General features: G+C 33.4%; 1 protein-coding gene across 1 annotated transcript in view; it reads left to right on the forward strand.

Annotated features, from left to right (window-relative positions):
- LOC124538242 overlaps nucleotides 1-19,560 on the forward strand; it is a 136,697-nt gene that overhangs the window by 106,862 nt on the left and 10,275 nt on the right. The gene's annotated exons all lie outside the window — the stretch shown is intronic.

Below are 19,560 nucleotides of genomic sequence, written 5' to 3' on the forward strand. Positions count from 1 at the left end.
GTGCATTTGTTTGGGTATGACGCCAGTAGTGGACAAAACTATTGGGACTATTGTAATTTTCTGCAAGTGCCACATACGTGCTATTTCTTCTTTTAGTTCCGTGTATTTTGTAAGTTTTTCATTTATGGTGCTTTGCAGATTGTGTGTGTTAGGGATGGCAATGTCAATTAAAAAGGCAGATTTTTGTACTTTGTCGACTATTGTTATGTCAGGTCTGTTGTAGTGAACTGTTCGATCTGTAAGCATTTCTCTGTCGTAGTATAATTTGTGAGTGGTGTTTTCTAGTACCGTTTCGGGTGTATATTTATAGTATGCTATTTTGTTAGATATTAATTTGTACTTTAGAGCCAGTTCTTGGTGGACTATATTTGCTACCTGATCGTGTCTGTACTTATAATCTGTTTGTGCTATTGCTCTGCATGCGCCAGTTATATGCTGTATGGACTCCGAAACACTATTGCAGCGTCGACATAAATCAGTGCTTAAGTTAGGTATTCTCATAATGTATTTCTGGTAATTACGAGTCTCAACAACTTGGTCCTGTATTGCAATCATAAACCCCTCAGTCTCAGGAAAAAGCTCGCCTCGACTCAGCCACGCGTTCGACGCATTTATGTCGACGTTACTACGGCATAGGTCTTGACGATGTCTTCCGTGTAGTGACTTACGGGCCCATTCGCTTATTTTAACTTTTCGATCTATTTGTTCTTCATTTTTTTGCGTGTTTTTATCCTGTAAGTTTAGTGGTGTGAGTTTTTTATCGGTTTCAACTATTGCAGTGTGTAGTTTTGATGTGTTAGATTTAGTGTAAAAGTATTTTCGTAGGTTTGTAATTTGGTTATTGTGCAAGTTTATTATGTCTATAATACCTCTCCCCCCCTCACTTCTTGGCAGAGTCTGTCTTTGTACGCAAGCTCTTGGATGGTGTTTTCTGTTTTTAGTCATGGTGGTATTAATATTTCGCTGCAATTGTTTTAAGTCGTTTTTTGACCATTTAAGTATACCGAAAGAATATATTAAAATGGGGATAGCAAAGGTGTTGATGGCTTTAATTATGTTTTTGGAATTAAGTTGTGTTTTCAATATCCTATTCAGTCTATAATTAAATTGTTGTTTAATTTTTATTTTGGTTTCTTTTTCTAATATCTGTTTTGCCTGATTGTAACCTAAATATTTATACGTATCGTTTTCTTCTAAGGGATCTATTGTTTCTCCGGTTTGTAGTTGATAATGCATTAGATGATTATGACCTGATATAATTGAATTGATTTTACATTTGTCAATGCCGAACTCCATTTTAATATCCTGAGAGAAATTTTCAGCTAATTTAATTAAGTTTTCAAGACCCTCTTCTGTAGATGAGAATATTTTTATATCATCCATATAAAGTAAATGATTAATATTTATAAGCTCAATGTTATTTGTTAGACTGTTTGTGTATTGTAATGTGTATCCATTGCATGTAGAGTTTAAAATAGTAGAAAGGGGGTTCAAAGCAAGGCAGAACCATAAAGGACTTAAAGTATCGCCTTGGAAAATACCCCGTTGTATTTTGATTTCATCGGTTTCAATAGTTTTATTTTGTAAACTAATTGTAAGTTTAGTAGTCCAAAGAGATATAGCGCGCTGTAAAAAATTTATGATTTGTGGGTGTATTTTGTAGATGTGTAAAATATTTATTAACCAGCTGTGTGGCACGGAGTCGAATGCCTTTTTGTAGTCAATATAGACAGTATACAGATCTTTTTTCATTTTTTGCACTTGTTTTAAAATAACTGCATCGATGGTTAGTTGTTCTTTACATCCCTGGCTATTTTTTCTACATCCTTTTTGTTGTTCTTCTAAAATTGCGTTTTTTTCTAAATGATTGTAAATAGAGTGTGTAAGACATGCGGTAATGATTTTGTAAATTGTTTGAAGACAGGTAATTGGTCTATATTTAGAGGGATTTGCGGTATCATTAGGGTCCTTGGGAAGCATGTAAGTAATACCTTTTGCTATGTATTGTGGCATTGAGCTTGGGTTTGCAATAAAGTTATTAATATGAGTATACAAATAGGGGTGTATATAAGTGAACTTCTTGTACCAGTAGTTATGAAAAATGTCGTTCGTAGCGCGCGCGTCAACGACATCGTTTTGTTTTTCGTCTGCCAATAATAATTAAAACACACATTAGAAATAAAACAAGTTTCATTAAATAGTCGATATTAAGCAACAATAGTAGTGTTCGTATAAAGTTACAGTGAAATAAAAACATATTGTGTTAGTTATAATCGGAATTAAAGTGTTTTTAACTAAAAGAAATAATAACAAAGACCGTCGGCATTACTCATCGACTGTGCTCACGGCTTATCAGAGATATCCGTCCTGTGCAGATAAGGGATAATCACCTCTAGTGCGACAGTGCTTACTATCATTATTGCATATACAGTTCAGTCGAACCAGTGGAAGATTGTGCAGTTAAATTTTATAATCTACCGACAACATTTTAACAACAATTTTTATTCGCATTATTTATTGAAAATTAATATATATAATTTTAGAACACACAAAAATGAAATGCTTTGCATGTAACAAACCGATACAACGCAGCCAGCTTTTAACTTGCACTTCGTGCCATAACACTTACGACTATAAGTGTCTAAATATAAGTGAGGAACAGTTTCACAAGCATTTTCAAAAAATAAAACGCACTTGGTTGTGTCCCTCCTGTATGAATGTCACTCGTCGTAAAAACGACAATACACCAGTGCGCAATCAATTTGAATCTTTGCTCGAGGATGCGAACATGTCCTGCGAAGACCTATTACCCAAGTCAGGCGACGCTTGCGTATCGGGAGAAGGTACTGTTATGCGTGTAGGTGAAGAATCTGCATTTGGCAACAACTCATTTCCCACGATTTCAACTAACGCAATTCCGTATGAACAATTTGGTATGTTACTTGACTCTAAAATTGAACAAATCAGAAACACCTTACTATCGGATTTTAAAAAAGAATTTTCTCTTGCTGTTGAAAGACTAAAATCGGAATTCACTCAATCACTGGAATTTATTGCTGCAGAACAAAATTCTCTAAAAGACGATGTGAAAACTTTAAGAAAAACCGTCCACACACTTCAAGAAGAGAATACAAAATTAAAGTCTGATGTCAATGATGCCAGTCGTAGACTGGCCATTTTAGAGAAATCGTCAAGAAGTCGTAACGTCGAAATTCACCTCATCCCTGAGAAAAGAAACGAAAACATACTGGGCATAATCAAAAAAATCTGCGAAGTGATCACGGTACCAATTACAGAGAGTGACATATGTGCCTTTCGACGGGTCTCCAAGTTGAATGCGTCCTCAGACCGTCCCCGTAACATACTTGTTACGCTACCCTCTGAACGGCATCGTGACGTACTCATATCAGCGTTTAGAAGATACAATAAAACGAACAAATTGAGTCCACTCAATACATCAGACTTGCAAATTCCTGGTGATAAGAAAAATATATTTTTGGCTGAACACTTATCCCCGGAATGCAAAATTGTTCATGCTGCTACTAGGAAAATGGCTAAAGAATGTTCTTATACGTTTGTATGGGTGAGAAACGATCGCGTTTATACAAGAAAAAATGAGCAATCCCCATCATTATTAATAAAAAACATCGAGGACTTAAAAAAACTAACATAGTTTTTCTATATTGAACTGTTGGTTTATTGCTTTGGATGATTTCAATTAAATTATGTTAATATATTATCAAAACGTCAACAGAATTCGATCAAAAATTAAAGATCTTTATCTTAATTCACTCACTAACTGTTACGACTTAATTTGTTTAACTGAAACTAATCTGAATTCCTGTATTTATGATAATGAATTATTGGATGATCGATATTTTATATTTAGACGTGACCGTTCAAGTACATGCATTAATAAAAATGAAGGCGGTGGCGTTCTGATAGCAGTCAATAAGGAAATAAATGTAGTTCGACGAGTAAATTGGGAAAGTCCTATTGAAGATATTTGGTTAAGCGTCGTATTGCCAAACAATAAATTAAAAATCAATTTATGTGTATGCTACTTACCTCCTGATTTGTCACAATATCATTATAAATGTTTTTTTGATAATATGCATAAAAATATTTTACTAGCTGGAACTAACGACATTAACCTTATTATAGGAGATTTTAACATCCCGACTCTTTCTTGGTCACGCTGTGAATTAAACAATAAACTTACACCTACCAGTACAACATCTTTAGATTTTAAGTCATCAATATTTCTTGAATCACTAGCGATATGTAATCTTTCTCAATTTAACTTTATCCCTAATAAAGATAATCGACAACTAGATCTTGTTTTGTGCTCTATTGATAATATCGTTGTTGAAAATGCTGATCCACTTGTACGCATGGACAATTACCATCCCCCATTACAGATACTTACTAAAGATATTAAAATTTTTAAAAGTAATAAAACAAATAATCAATCCTACTATAATTTTTACAAATGCAATTTTACTAAGGTACAAGAATTGTTAAACCAGATTGATTGGTATAGCTTGGTCGAGGATAAAGACATAGATATAGTTGTGGATATGTTCTATATGAAGCTTAATGAAATAATAAAAAAATGCACTCCTACCGTTAAGAAATCATCTAACTATAACCACCCGAGCTGGTTTAAAAAATCACTCATAAAGTGTTTAGCTGAAAAAAACAAATACCATCGTCGCTTTAAACTGTACAACAATCCTCGTGATTATGATACTTTTTCGATGTTACGCGCTAGATGCAATAAATTAACAAAACTATCTTTTGACAACTACCTATCCTTTACAGAAAAATCAGTAAAACATAATATTAAAGCATTTTATAGATATGTGAATAATAAAAAGATTACATACGATTTACCGCAAAACATGTATTATAAAGATTCGGATACAACAGATGCCCAGGAGTGCTGTGAACTGTTCTCTAGGTACTTTAGTTCTGTATTTGATGAGTCTCCAGATATTTATTCTAATTTAGAAACAAATTTTGAACCTAACTACAATTCGACTCTAAGTTCAATTCACGTCACACAAAAAGAGATTTTTTTGGCTTTAAAAAATTTAGACCCTAACAAAAGCTCGGGTCCCGATGGAATTCCTCCATATTTTCTAAAAAAATGTGCTGTTGAATTGTCCTTGCCGTTGTATTTAATTTGTAACAAATCTCTTGATTCCGGTAAATTTCCTTCAGTTTGGAAAACGGCACATTTAGTCCCAATCCATAAATCTGGCGATAAATCAGACTGTGCAAATTATAGACCAATAAGCATTCTATCAGGTATGGCTAAAGTATTTGAAGCTTCGGTTTACAAGTATTTGTACAGTCACATTAGTCCTTCCTTATCCCAAAACCAGCATGGCTTTATTAAGGGCAAATCTACGGTCACCAATCTATTGGAATATAAAAATTTCTTATGTAATGCTTTTGCGAAAAAAGGTCAAGTAGATTCAATTTACACAGATTTTAGCAAGGCTTTCGATAAAGTTAATCACAAAATTTTGCTTGAAAAACTAAAACTGTATGGTATTCATGGTTGCTTGTTTAGATGGGTAAAATCGTATCTATTAAATAGAAATCAATTAGTACGACTAAAAGGTATATTATCGTCACCGGTTATTATTAAATCAGGTGTGCCCCAAGGTTCACATTTGGGGCCTCTTTTCTTTAACGTATTTATAAATGATCTCATTAATGAGTTAACTTCACCCTCTTTACTATATGCGGACGATTTAAAAATATTTAACGTCATTACTAATTATCTTGACTGTGTAAATCTACAAAATGACGTTACTACCCTGTCCAAATGGTGTCAAGTAAATAAAATGAATTTAAATATTAAAAAATGCTTTGTTATTTCTTTTACAAAAAAACGTCATAAAATATCTTTTGAGTACAAATTGCAGGGCAAGGCAATTGCTCGACAATCAGTAGCTAAAGATCTTGGAATACTTTTTGATGATCAATTAACTTTTCGCGATCATTATAATAATATTACAACCAAAGCTTTAAAAAATTTGGGTTTCATAATACGTACAACAAAATCCTTCAAAGAATCTTATGCTATTATTTCATTGTATAACACCTTAGTTCGGAGCATCCTTGAGTACTGTGCCGTGGTTTGGTCTCCCTCTTACTATGTGCATTCAGATAGAATTGAAAAAATACAACGAAAGTTTCTAAAAGTATTAACTTATCGAAACAATCTTCATAGACAAATCAAAAGCTACAAAGATCGTCTAATAAAATTCAAAATGACCCCATTAAGTACTCGCCGACAGCAGCAGGACTTGATTACACTTCACAAAATCATACATGCAAATTTAGATTCTTCTGATTTGCTCGCGAACATAAACATTAATACGAGGTACAACTGCCGCAAGCCAAAAACATTCTCATTACAAGTTTTTAAAAACAATACCTCTTTTTATAATCCAGTTATCAGAATGTGCCGCCTTTATAATGAAATAACTATTAATAATAATCATGAAATTGATATTTTTAATACAAATCAAGCGACCTTTGTAAAAATTGTAAAAAAATGTCTATTTTAAAAATGCAATTTGTAAATTTAAAAAAATTGTAATTATTAACGAATATATTTCTTTTGTCTTTTTTGTAAATTCAAACCAAAATTGTTTATTATACCAATTATTTATTTTCTTCTTGTAAATTTAATTCGTGTAACTTCATTGAATATGAATTTTAATATTTTATTTTTGTCTTTTTTTGTTTAGTCCATGTAATTAAATTTTATGATGTTCTTGATATACCTACTGTTGTAATGTTATTGTTTAGTACTAGTACATAGTTATCCCCTGTATTGGAATTTGTTAACTATAACAATTGGCAATCCCGTCATGTTGTGCATGCACCCTCAGGGTTATAATCTGTTCGACACTATTAATGATTATGAAATATTCTCTATGTGATTGTAACCTGTTGTGTTTGCCTTAATAAATAAATAAATAAATAAATAAATTCGGTCAGGACCGGGTGCTTTCCAATTATGTAATCGTTTTAATACAATATTAAATGTTTCTATCGGGATTTGTCTGAATTCCATCGGTTCAGTAGTTTCATGTCTGTGTATTTCTTCTTTGATCCAGTTAGCTTCATGGTTGTGGTTGATTGGGGCTTCCCATAAGTTAATCCAGAATTTTCTTAGTTCGTCTCTGGGTGGCAGACTTGTATCGGGCATGGTTGAGTTTTTAGTACAATTAGTTAGATTAGTGCTTTGACTTCGAATATTTTGGTAAAATTTTCTTTCATTAGTTTTGAATTGAGCGTTTTCGGTTTTTCGAGCTGTGCATGCTAAGTATCTTTTAAGACGGCAACTAAAGACTGACAATTTTTGTTTGAGAGTGTCTAAGAACTGTGTGAGTTGTACGTTATGTTCTTCATGTTGTGTGTGTACTTTATAATGTTCTAATATTGAATCTACCTCTAGTTTAAGAGCGCAATTGTTGTTACCATTTATAACTTGTGTCAGTTTACCTATATATTTTCTTAACTTCAGTATCCTACGCTCTAAGCGTTTTTGCCAATTTGGCTTCTGATTCTTGGTCTGAGGGAGGGTTTTATTATGGAAAGGGAGACTTAATTTTGTTCCATTAATTTTAGCTGAAGTCCATGCTGCGGAGTATATGATTGTTTGTTCACTTTCAAATGTCGTATTTTCGTCTATGTATTTGGGTAAGATTGATGTATTAAGATATGTTATTATTTTTGCTAATTTTTTTGAGGTATTTTGTTTCGGTATATAGGGGCGACAGTTTGGATCAGTAGTTTTGAAATATTCTAATGCTTGCTGAAAAGTATCGTCTATTTCTGAATCTATATACTGAGAAGTTTCTTCTTTATTATTTTTATCTTGTATATGATCATCTATTTGTATTCTGTTTAAGTCGTTTATTATCTTCCATTGATTATCCTCATTATCTTCATTACATGTTGTATCTTGCTCGCATCTTTTATCAGTTGCTATGTCTGTAATGCCAATCTCATTAGTGACCTCCTGTTTTAGTTCTTCTAATCGAGTACTGGGTATAAGTTTATTGTTTATTATTACTCTTCTTTGGTCGGCTACTCTTTGTTCGCTTATATGTACGAGATGTGGATATTTTTCAATAAACTTTTGGTGTAGTATTTTCCTATATGATGTCCTATTAGTATTCATGTGTGTAATCTTATAATACAACCTTATTATTTCTTCGTTAATTTCGTTACTCCACCGCATTCTTTGATTAGTCCGACCCTGAGTGAAATGCGTTTGAGTGGGTGAATGTGATGATAATTCTGTTAAATGATTTGCGTGTAGAAGTGTATCAACTTTATTGGCACTTGATATATCGACTGCTAAGCTATGTAAATATGCTTTGGCTTCATTGCGTGCTTTGTTTTTATCTTCAAGCGTTAATAATTTATTACGTTCTATTGCTCTGCGTTGATCGCCTACGCGTTGTCTACTAACTTCCATGTCCGGGAATTGCTCTAAGAATTTTGTATGCAAGTCGGTTAAGTAGGATGTAGTATCTTCTTCTAATGAGGTTAAAATATAATATGTGCGCAGGATGAACATGTTCATTTCTTTAGTCCATTTTTTGCGCGCACGCTTGATAGTCTTAACGGGTGCAGAGTCATCAACATTTGTCGACTGCACAACGTTTTCAACTAATAACGGAGAATGACTGCGAAAAGAGGTATTTGTGGAAGAATTAGGATGGTTAAAGGTATTTATGTAAGAGGGTGTACAAGAGGATATTGATGAAAATGAAGATTTTGGAGAGGATGCAGAGTTTGATGCTGGGTTCTGAGAATATCCCTGTGGTTCAGCTGTAACTTCGACATCGGAAGCCCGCCTGTTCAACTCCCGATGATCGGCTGTAACTTGTTTTGCGACGAGGGCCCGCCTGCTCAACGCCTCGTCGCCGGTGGACCGCATGCTGTAGCATCCAGCACCGGCTCCAGATGCGCCCCGGCGAACCCCGGGAAGCGACCGTAAATTATATCTATTAGTTTTATCCATCATGCTCCACGGGAGTTGGGAATGATTAGTTTAGATAGAGTAGCCTGGGTTATTTGGGCTTCATAGATTCTCCCATTAAAGGGGTATTTGGTCAAGATGTTTAGACCTGTTTTTTGTTCTTGCTATCCTTAAGCCCCCCCACCACGACAAGGTTCATTCCCTGGGGGGGTTATTATTATTATTATTAACATGACGTTGTATTTTTTAAATGTTAAAAAAGAGTAACTACTGAGTTTCTTGCCGGTTCTTCTCGGTAGAATCTACTTTCCGAACCGGTGGTAGCTTCACATAATTGTAAAATGACGATTCAAAAGTGCTTATAAAAGCCTACTTGAATAAAGTTTATTTTGATTTTGATTTTGATTTTTTGAAACACCTTTGTTATGATGTTAAAACTCATCTCGTATCTCACTCGAAAAATTTTTTACAACCGACTTACAATGATGCACCATTATCACGTGTATTCTATAAATTATATAATTGTTTTAGTAAAATTTGCGTATAACATTCTAAAATTCGCTCGAGTTCCGCGGTGAGTTTCGATTTTCTTCTTATACAATAAGATTCAATACAAATTTTATTACCAAAAAAATGACTATTAAAATATATACATATTCATGCTTTGTTGTAAGTTAACCGTAAAATTAATTAGAAACTTAAATTCAAAACGTCCCTCGTTCTGTTTGGCGCTGGGATACTTTTATCATGAATTTGCAAATTAGTTTAACGTAAATACACAACTGGTTACTGGTCTGTTTCAGAATGTAATTTACAAACTTACGTAATTGACTCCTACATACCATGAACCAACAAGAAACGTAGTCACTTTTATAATTGGAATTATTTCATTGCATACATTTACGTTATTATATTTAAATGCTACTTCAAAGAGAAAGGTTTCATTTGGTGGTAAGGCTTCGCAAGCTTGTCTGGGTAGCTACCACACTCATCAGATATTCAACTACCAAGGAGCAGCACTCAGTATTGTTGTGATCTGGTTTGAAGAGTGTAACTACAGGCACAAGCGACGTAACATCTTAGTACCCGATGTTGGTGGCGCATTGGTGTAAGGAATGGATAATATTTCTTACAGCATCATTTGTCTATGGACAGTAATGATCAAATATATTAATATTTTTTCGTCGTGAACACCGACAATTGATATTTATTTTATTATTGTATATTAAATAAAAATGTTATGTTTACTGATGGCTGAATAATTGAATTCTTCAACCACATTCGATATTTAAATATTCAGGTACAAAATGAATTTAGTGACTTAATAAAAAATCTAAATTAAATCCTATTAAAAAGTATTTCTTTAAATTTCATATTTTATATAAATTTAAAGCCTCTGAAACCACAAACTGCAGCTACTTATGTAATAATATCATATAAAACTTACTTCGAAGCGCGATACATAATCTGGTCTAAGTTTTATGTACTTATATATGTATAATAGTGTTTTATAAAGCGGCATTATAAAATAAAGTCCCCTCCTGTATAGTATATATATAAACTTAGTATGTGGCGATTTTTTATTATACATTAATATATATGAACATGATTGAACAAACTATATTTTGATTTTGACAAGTCTGATTTTAATATTCTTATATAATACATAATATATTATATGTATATGTCGAGAGCGTCAAAAAGTCTAATAAGGATTTATTATTTATCATACGATAAATAATAAATCCTTATTAGTATATACATACTGGCGACGTCAGTATGACGTAGAACAGATGACAGTGAAAAAAGGGATATTTAAAGGAATATCGAAAATAATTAAATTACGAACGTGAACTACTAGACTTATATTTCGAATTTCATCATGTCTGATAACGAGCTGATGCCTGACTCCTCGTTATATATATTATACTGAACTAGCTTGTACTTTGAAGTTGAGCTGAAATATAACTCACATTGCTGTTGATGGCAACACAGATATAAAATAAATTATAGTTTGTTTAAAAAAGGAGGTTGTTATATTATGTACTTATCCAAACTTTTACGTCGGATTTCTGCTAGTATTATTATTACGCAAAAGTTGTTCCTCGGCAAATGAACCACTGAATTTTGTAATTAACTCGTATGTTTTATCATGTTTATATACTGAACTTTTTGTGTAATCTATTAACTTTTTTTTAATTTATGAAAAAGGTGAAGATCATACTTCAACTGCTTCATCTGATCTATATGATCACATGCCATATACATTGTTAGACTGGTCTTTTGAATATATTATAAAATTAAACATTAACAATAACATACAACAACAACAATAGCCCGTAAATTTCCTACCGCTGGGCTAAGGCCTCCTCTCTCTTTTTGAGGAGAAGGTTTTGTAACATATTCCACCACGCTGTGCCAATGCGGGTTGGTTGAATACACATGTGGCAGAATTTCTATGAAAACGAGATGCATTATAAACACAGATTAAGCACATGAAAATTCAGAAGCCCTTGCCTGGGTTTGAATCCTCAATCATCGGTTAAGATGCACGCGTTCTAACCACTGGGTCATCTCGTCTCAATTAAACTTCTATCCTTAACAATAAATTAATCATCGTATATTTATGCTTATTAAACTCTTACAGTGTTAATTAAATTTGCATCTAATTCAACCGCTTCAATGAAATAAAAGGTTCCTTCTTTGCACAGAAATAAAATGCCATTTACAATTTTAAGGAGTCCTTCAAAGAGTGCTCTTCGCATACAAATGAAGGGAAGCTCTGAGATAAGCAGATAAACCCTCGTGGAATCTTTAAACATCAGGACTAAAGAGATGAAGACAAAGGGATGCCATTTAATAAAAGATTATTTCAAAGATGGCTTTTTAATTTGATTTTTTTTTATTCATAAATCGTAAAAGACGTCTAGAAGACAGGATGAGTTCATGATCTCATGATCTCTTCTTGGAAAATTATATTTATTAAAGCTCAATTACGTCATGTAATTTGTATTCCTTAAATCTTTTAGTCGACTTCCTATTAAAGTCTGATACGACTTGAGGCGGGGATCTCACGTGCAAGACGTTATGTAGGTATTTTCAACCGACTTCCAAAAGGAGGAGGTTATCAATTCGTCTGTATTTTTTTTTTTTTTTTTTTTTTTTTTATGTTTGTTACCTCATAACTTTTCACTGGGTGGACCGATTTTGATAATTTTTTTTTGTTTGAAAGGTAGTGCTTCCCGTGGGGTCCCATTTTTTCTATTTTTTTTTCCGATGATGGTATCCATGTGAAAAAGACATAAGTCTTAAATTTGCGTTATGTATATGCGCGACAAATAGATCAATAACTGAAAATCACGTTAACCAATTTTGATAATTCTTTTTTTATTATAAAATATATACTTCAAGGGTAATTTGGTGAAAGTTTGGTAAGGTTCTGAGTACAGGATCCATGACAAAGTGACGGAACGGAAGGGAACGGAACAATTCTGAGGAGCACGTTAGCGATACTCGGTCGAATCTTTTATTTATAGGTTATTTGGATATTTGAGTCACCTTCCGTAATGTGGTTATGTTTACGTAATTATCATAGTCGAATATTATAATCAACTAGCTACCCACCCCGGCTTCGCACGGGTGCAATACTGATACTAAATATACTACAGAATTTGTTTATATACGACATCACATCGCAAACTTCTGAAATTATCAGTTTTTCTTTACTATATTGTTCATGTATTATATACACAAACCTTCCCCTTGAATCACACTATCTTTTAAAAAAAACCGCATCAAAATCCGTTGCGTAGATTTAAAGATATAGGAACAGAGAAAGCGACTTTGTTTTATATTATGTAGTGATGGAACTCCTATACGGCTCGCAGTTAGGGTGCGATATGGGGCAGAATTTCTTACTATCTTTATCAAATTTTGTGTATGTGATGTGATGTCATATGATGTACGAAATATAGTTGGTCTTTTTCAAAGTTTTTTTGCTGAGTTCGATTACAGCTCTTTCGAGGGATCCTTGTAGTTCACGCCGCGTGACGTATTAAATCCGCATTTTCGAAAGTCTATTTTTGCTTTATTCGCAAGTTTCCTTTGAAATTGTCCTCGAAGTAGTTTCTGACTCATATAAACGGAACGCTTAATCTATCCATATTAAAAAAAATTAGTTAGTCAACATCAGCTTCACTTAAAATCAAAAAATAAATAAAATTTTAACAAAAAGAAAAACCGACTTCAAACAAAACACTATTTTAAAACAAATGAATATGCACGAAAAAGTAATAAAAATAATTGCGTATTCAACATATTTTTTAGAGTCTTCCTAAGTTAAATGAAATGAAAAATATTAGACTACTTAAAAGTCGATTAACGATTATATCATGTAGTTATAATTATTGTTATATTTGGAGTCGGTGTCAGCCAATAAAACCCTACAGTATATCTATCAAAAAACAATACGAGAATACTTTAAAATATATGTTTTTTACAAATTACCTTTTACACAATAATATACTGGATCAATCAAGGGGCTCGTATCGCTTCTTTCTTTTGATTGTTGGGGCAAGGGCACCGTGGCTGACACCGGCTCCAAATATACCAATAACTATAACTACATGATATAATCGTTAATCGACTTTTAAGTAGTCTAATATTTTTCAATTCATTTAACTTAGGAAGACTCTAAAAAATATGTTGAATACGCAATTATTTTTATTACTTTTTCGTGCATATTCATTTGTTTTAAAATAGTGTTTTGTTTGAAGTCGGTTTTTCTTTTTGTTAAAATTTTATTTATTCGGTTTTCTTATTGCCAACTTAAAAAAAAAACTACATAGTAATCTCATTGATTATGGTTTAAGTTTTAATACGCTTTGTGACATTTTCCTCATTGGCTATAACTAACTTTATGGTTTTCTAAATACTTATGAGCTGGCATTTAAATAAAAATGAAGTTTAAATAAAGGGATGCACGTGTTCTAACCGCGTGCGTCTTAATCGATGATTTCGGGTTCAAACCTAGGCAAGCACACACCCATACATATATATATGTATGTATGGGTGTGTGCTTCATTTGTGTTTATAAATTCATCTCAAGGAAAACATCGTGAGGAAACCTGCATGTGTCTAATTTCATTGAAATTCTGCCACATGTGCATTCCACCAACCCGCATTGGAACAGCGCGGTGGAATATGTTCCAAGCCCTTAATGGAAGAGGAGGCCATTAGCCGAGCATTGGGAAATATACAGGCTGTTACATTACTTTGTCTTTAGCATTTAATATAGATAAAATTGTCTACTTTTATTCCAACAAGCTTTAGAAGATTATTTTCCGAACTAATACAACCAAAAAATAACTCGCTACGTAACAGACGATCCGTTAACTGGCTGTAACAACATTTTCACATTTGCCGTTAAAATTACTCAAATAATCTATAATTCGAGTGCAAAATTTGATGCATTATTCGTTTTTTCGTTTATGACATACGCAACTACTATTAAATTCCTAATAAAAACGTAACTGTATAAAATAGGTACTTAATATGTTCTTGCTACGCGCGTTTCTTTTTTCATTCATACGAAATAGGACCGATGCGAAGTCGGGATGAGTTTTAGCTTATTAAATTATATAATAATATATCTAACCTTACTATGCTGTACCCTAGTTCTAAAAGGACCAATATCAATAACCAAATCAATTAGTATCAGTTTTATCTCGCCATATATTAAAATTTAATTGTCTGCTTATAATACAAACAATTACTACTTTTTACTAAATGCACATGTACACGGTACTTACATAAAATAACCTTTTTTTTTCAATTTTTGTCTGTCAATATGTGAGTTTGTTTCGGTTAATCTTTGGAACGGCTTTGACGGGAGGTTAGATTAGGCTACAACGTTAACTTTTTTGTTTAATACAAACGCGCAATAATTCGCGGGACCAGCTATTGTTACAAATGTGTTGTCGTTTGAGAACAAATTTTAAAAACACTTAGCAAATAACACGTGGTGTACATTTTACTCGGAAATGTACTTTACTACTGTTAGATTATTCAATGACGTAAACGAGTACATTGTCATTCCTGGGCCTATAAACTAACTAACAAACACACGTATCCATTTAGTTACTATTAGAAAGGATTTTCTTTTAATGACGTCAAATATGATGATGGTGGAATATGTTCCAAACCTTTCCCTCAAAAGAAGGGCCTTAACCTAGCTGTGGGAATTTAACAGGCTGTTGTTGTTGTTGTTTGTGTGTTTCTGATGTTGTTTTTTGTTGTTGACGTCAGAAATAATAAATGTTTGACAAGCTAATGTCTCCGCAATATCGTAAACATGGACACGGGATACGTTTTTTTATCATCCCGCTAGACCCATTTTATTTTACGAGATGAAATGTATTCAATATTTTGCTCCGGGGCATACTTTGGAATACACTTATGGCACATATTGAATAGAGTTAACCAAGCTTACATTTAAATCTAAGTGCTATCTAAGTGATGATGTATTACATAAATATAACATAAAACAACTTTTATAAAGTTCATCTTTATTAAAAGCCATTTAAAATGCTGCTCAATATTAAATGTATGTAGTATATCTTGACTTCTATACTAACATTATAAATGTGAAAGTAATTATGTCTGTTTTTTTTTATGGTATAGGTTGGCGGACGAGTATATGGGCCACCTGATGGTCAGTGGTCACCAACACCCATAGACAATGACGCTGTAAGAAAAAAATATTAACTATTCCTTACATCGTCAATGTGTCACCAACTTTGGGAACTAAGATGTTATGTCCCTTGTGCCTGTAGTTACACTGGCTCACTCACTCAAACCAGAACACAACAATACTGAGTACTATTGTTTGGCGGTAGAATAACTGATGAGTGGTTGGTACCTACCCAGACGGGCTTGCACAAAGCCCTACCACCAAGAAAAACTGTCTGTCTTCCGCTCTTTCACGACCAAACCGCTGAACCGTATTTGATAAAATTTGGTATGAAGCGAACTTGAACTCCAAGGAAAAACATAGGCTTTTTTTTGCCTACAGCATGACCACCAAACCCCTAAAACGCGATAGAAGCCGCGGGCGAAAACTAGTTGTAGATATATTTGGAAAATATTCTCAATTGGGCGTGTGAATAATTTCAGAGCAATCGGACGGGTCTGGTTTATTATTTAGTTGCAGGATTTAACCTACACACAGGGTCAGGTTTTGGAAAGGCCAACAATACGCGAACAAGGTGAATAGATTTCGAAAAAACATTCACAATTCCGACGAGTAAACTATTTTGAAGTATACATCTTTTGATTTACTGTTACTATATATTCTTGTTGAAATTAATTAAATTATTCAAACACCCAATAAAAAAACATACTGTCAGTCTGTCAGTAAAAGATCCCTTACAACCGGATCTGCAGTTACTGAGATTAGCCGATCAGACAGTTAGACAGATTAGCTTAGCCGATCAGACAGTTAAAAAATTCTAAAAAAATATTGTAGCATATCTTGTAACCATAGGTACGTACTTTTAGCAAAAAGCGGTTATTTTAATATTAAAAATAAACATTCCAATTTGATTATATGTTTCTATGGGACATTATAAATAAAATTTTAACAAGTTTTTTAACAAGTTAAAATTTTATTTATTTTTTTATTTTAAGTGCAGCTGATGTAGACTAACATTTTTTTCTCAATATGGATAGATTAAACGTGCCGTTTATATGAATCAGAAACTACTTTGGGGACAATTTCAAAAGAAACTTTCGAATAAAGCAAAAATAGACTTTCGAAAATGCGGCTTTAATACGTCATACGGCATAAACTACAAGGTGTAATCGACCTCAGTAAAAAAACTTTGCAAAAGAGCTATTCGTATGCTATGTCGTACATCATATGACATCATGTCATGTCATTTGTGTATATGACACAAAATTTGATTAAAGACAGTAAGAAATTCTGCCCCAAATCGCACCCTAACTGTAAGCCGTTTAGGAGTTCCGTGAATACATAGTATAAAACAAAGTCGCTTTCTCTGTCCCTATATCTTTAAAAGTACGCAACGGATTTTAATGCGGTTTTTTTTAAATAGATAGTGTAATTCAAGGGGAAGGTTTTTGTATATAATAAATGAACAATATAGTAAAGAAACACTGACAATTTTAGAAGTTTGCAATGTGATGTCGTAAATAAACAAATTCTTTAATATATTTAGTATCAGTATTGCACCCGTGAGAAGTCGGGGCGGGTCGCTAGTTTATTATAATATTCGATTATGACAATTACATGAACATAACCACTTTCCGGAAGGTGATTCAAATATCCAACTAACCCATAACCCATAACCCATAAATAAAAGATTCGACCGAGTATTGCTAACGTGCTCCTCAGAATTGTTCCGTTCCCTCCCGTTCCCTTAATTTGTCATAGATCCTACGCTCAGAACCTTACCAAATTTTCACCAAACTACACTTAAAGTATATCCTTTATAATAAAAAAAGAATCATCAAAATGGTGCCAACCAATTTTGAGTTATTCAGCTATTTGTCGCGCACATACATAATGCAAATTTAAGACTTATGTCGTTTTCATACGGATACCATCATCGGAAAAAAATAAAATTAAAATGGGACCCCACGGGAAGCACTACCTTTCAAACAAAAAAAATTATCAAAATCGGTCCACCCAGTAAAAAGTTGTGAGGTAACAAACATAAAAAAAAAATACAGACGAATTGATAACCTCCTCCTTTTTGAAGTCGGTTGAAAACACTGTTTAATTCAACAAATACTTTAAATCTTTTCGAATATTCTATGTCACCTATAGAATTATGATAATAGGATAAATTCGGGATACAATCCTAAAAATAGACTCTTAAAAATATCCGAGAGCTGATATGGCCCAGTGGCTACAACGCATGCTTCTTAACTAATGATTGCGCGTTCAAGCAAGCTGAATATTCATGTGCTTAATTTATGTTTGTAATTCATCTCATGCTTGGCGGTGAAGGAAAACATCATGTGTATTCCACCATTGCATTGGAACAGCGTGGTGGAATATGTTGCAAACATTCTCCTCAAATGGAGAGGAGGTCTTAGCCCAACAGTGGGAAATTTACAGGCTGCTTTATGTTAAAAATAATTAAATAAAATTGGTTGCGTCTTTCCTGCGTACTGTATGTATGTATTTCCTTTGATATTGTGGTTTAGCCGTGGTAGTGTAACGAATGTTACAGGCAGACTGTCTGTGTGTCTGATTTCTTTCTGGTTTCATAAACGACAATCTCGGTTCAAGTAGACCTTCGGTTCTCATCTCGTTTAAGCATATGAAATTGTTTTTGTATATATCTTTCAAATATATTATAAATATAGTTGTGTAAACCTATCTGTAATACGGATGATTTAAATATACTAACCGTTTTTTATTCATTTTTTATAAGTATCTTATTTTTTTATGGTGTTGGTTAATGGAAACCCAAATGGACCATTTAATGATAAGAAGTTATAAGCGCCCATAGACACTACCGCTGTAAGAAATACGAACTATTCTTATAGCCAATCCAGTCCAAACCTGGGAAGCTAACATGTAGTGTTCCTTAGCTTTTAATTACACTGACTCACTCACCCTTCAAATCGGGATACAACAATACCATTGCTATTTGGCATTTAAATATCTGACACATCTTTGCAAGCGTTACCAGCACTGCCACCATTTCTTTTTCATGATAAATATTGTGTAACTCCAAAAGGTGTGTTGAGATTTCTCATGGGAAAAACTCCAATTGCCCGAACTGTGACATGCCGGAGGATGTACACTATTTATTATTTGGATAGCAGTCCCTCGACTCGCTCTAAATTCTCAGAGGTGTTAGTATCCCATATATTGCACTGGCCTTCCTTCTATTTTTTTTTATGTTATAGGTTGGCGGATGAGCCTATGGGCCACCTTATGGTAATTGGTCACCATCACCCATAGGCAATGACGCTTTAAGAAATATTAACAATTCCTTACATCGTCAATGTGCCACCAACCTTGGGAACTAAGATGTTATGTCCTTTGTGCCTGTAGTTACACTGGCTCACTCACCTTTCAAACCGGAACACAACAATACTGAGTACTGTTATTTGGCGGTAGAATAACTGATGAGTGGTTGGTAATATATATACTAAAGGCTAAACTCCATTGTACAGTTGGAGTAAGAAAAGGTTCATCACCTTAAGATCTACTTTCGTGTGCTCAGTATGAGCGATGATCTGCTTTACCGATCGAGAATGACATATTGCGTCGCAATGATTTGATGTTCAGATTCAAAAGGTACTAAGAGTCTAAGACTCGATAAAGGAATGAATTTGAAAACTGACGAAGGCTTTTTTACCCTGACTGTACCTATACATACAATAATATTAATACTATATATATTATTTACTTTTGTATATTTTGCTATTAATAAATGTGTATATAAGCCATTTCTAGTGCAATTTTTCAAATATTAATTTACTGTCTCTGATAGACGCTCTAA

Source organism: Vanessa cardui, chromosome 20, assembly GCF_905220365.1.
Source record: "Vanessa cardui chromosome 20, ilVanCard2.1, whole genome shotgun sequence".
NCBI classification, from domain to species: Eukaryota; Metazoa; Arthropoda; class Insecta; order Lepidoptera; family Nymphalidae; genus Vanessa; species Vanessa cardui.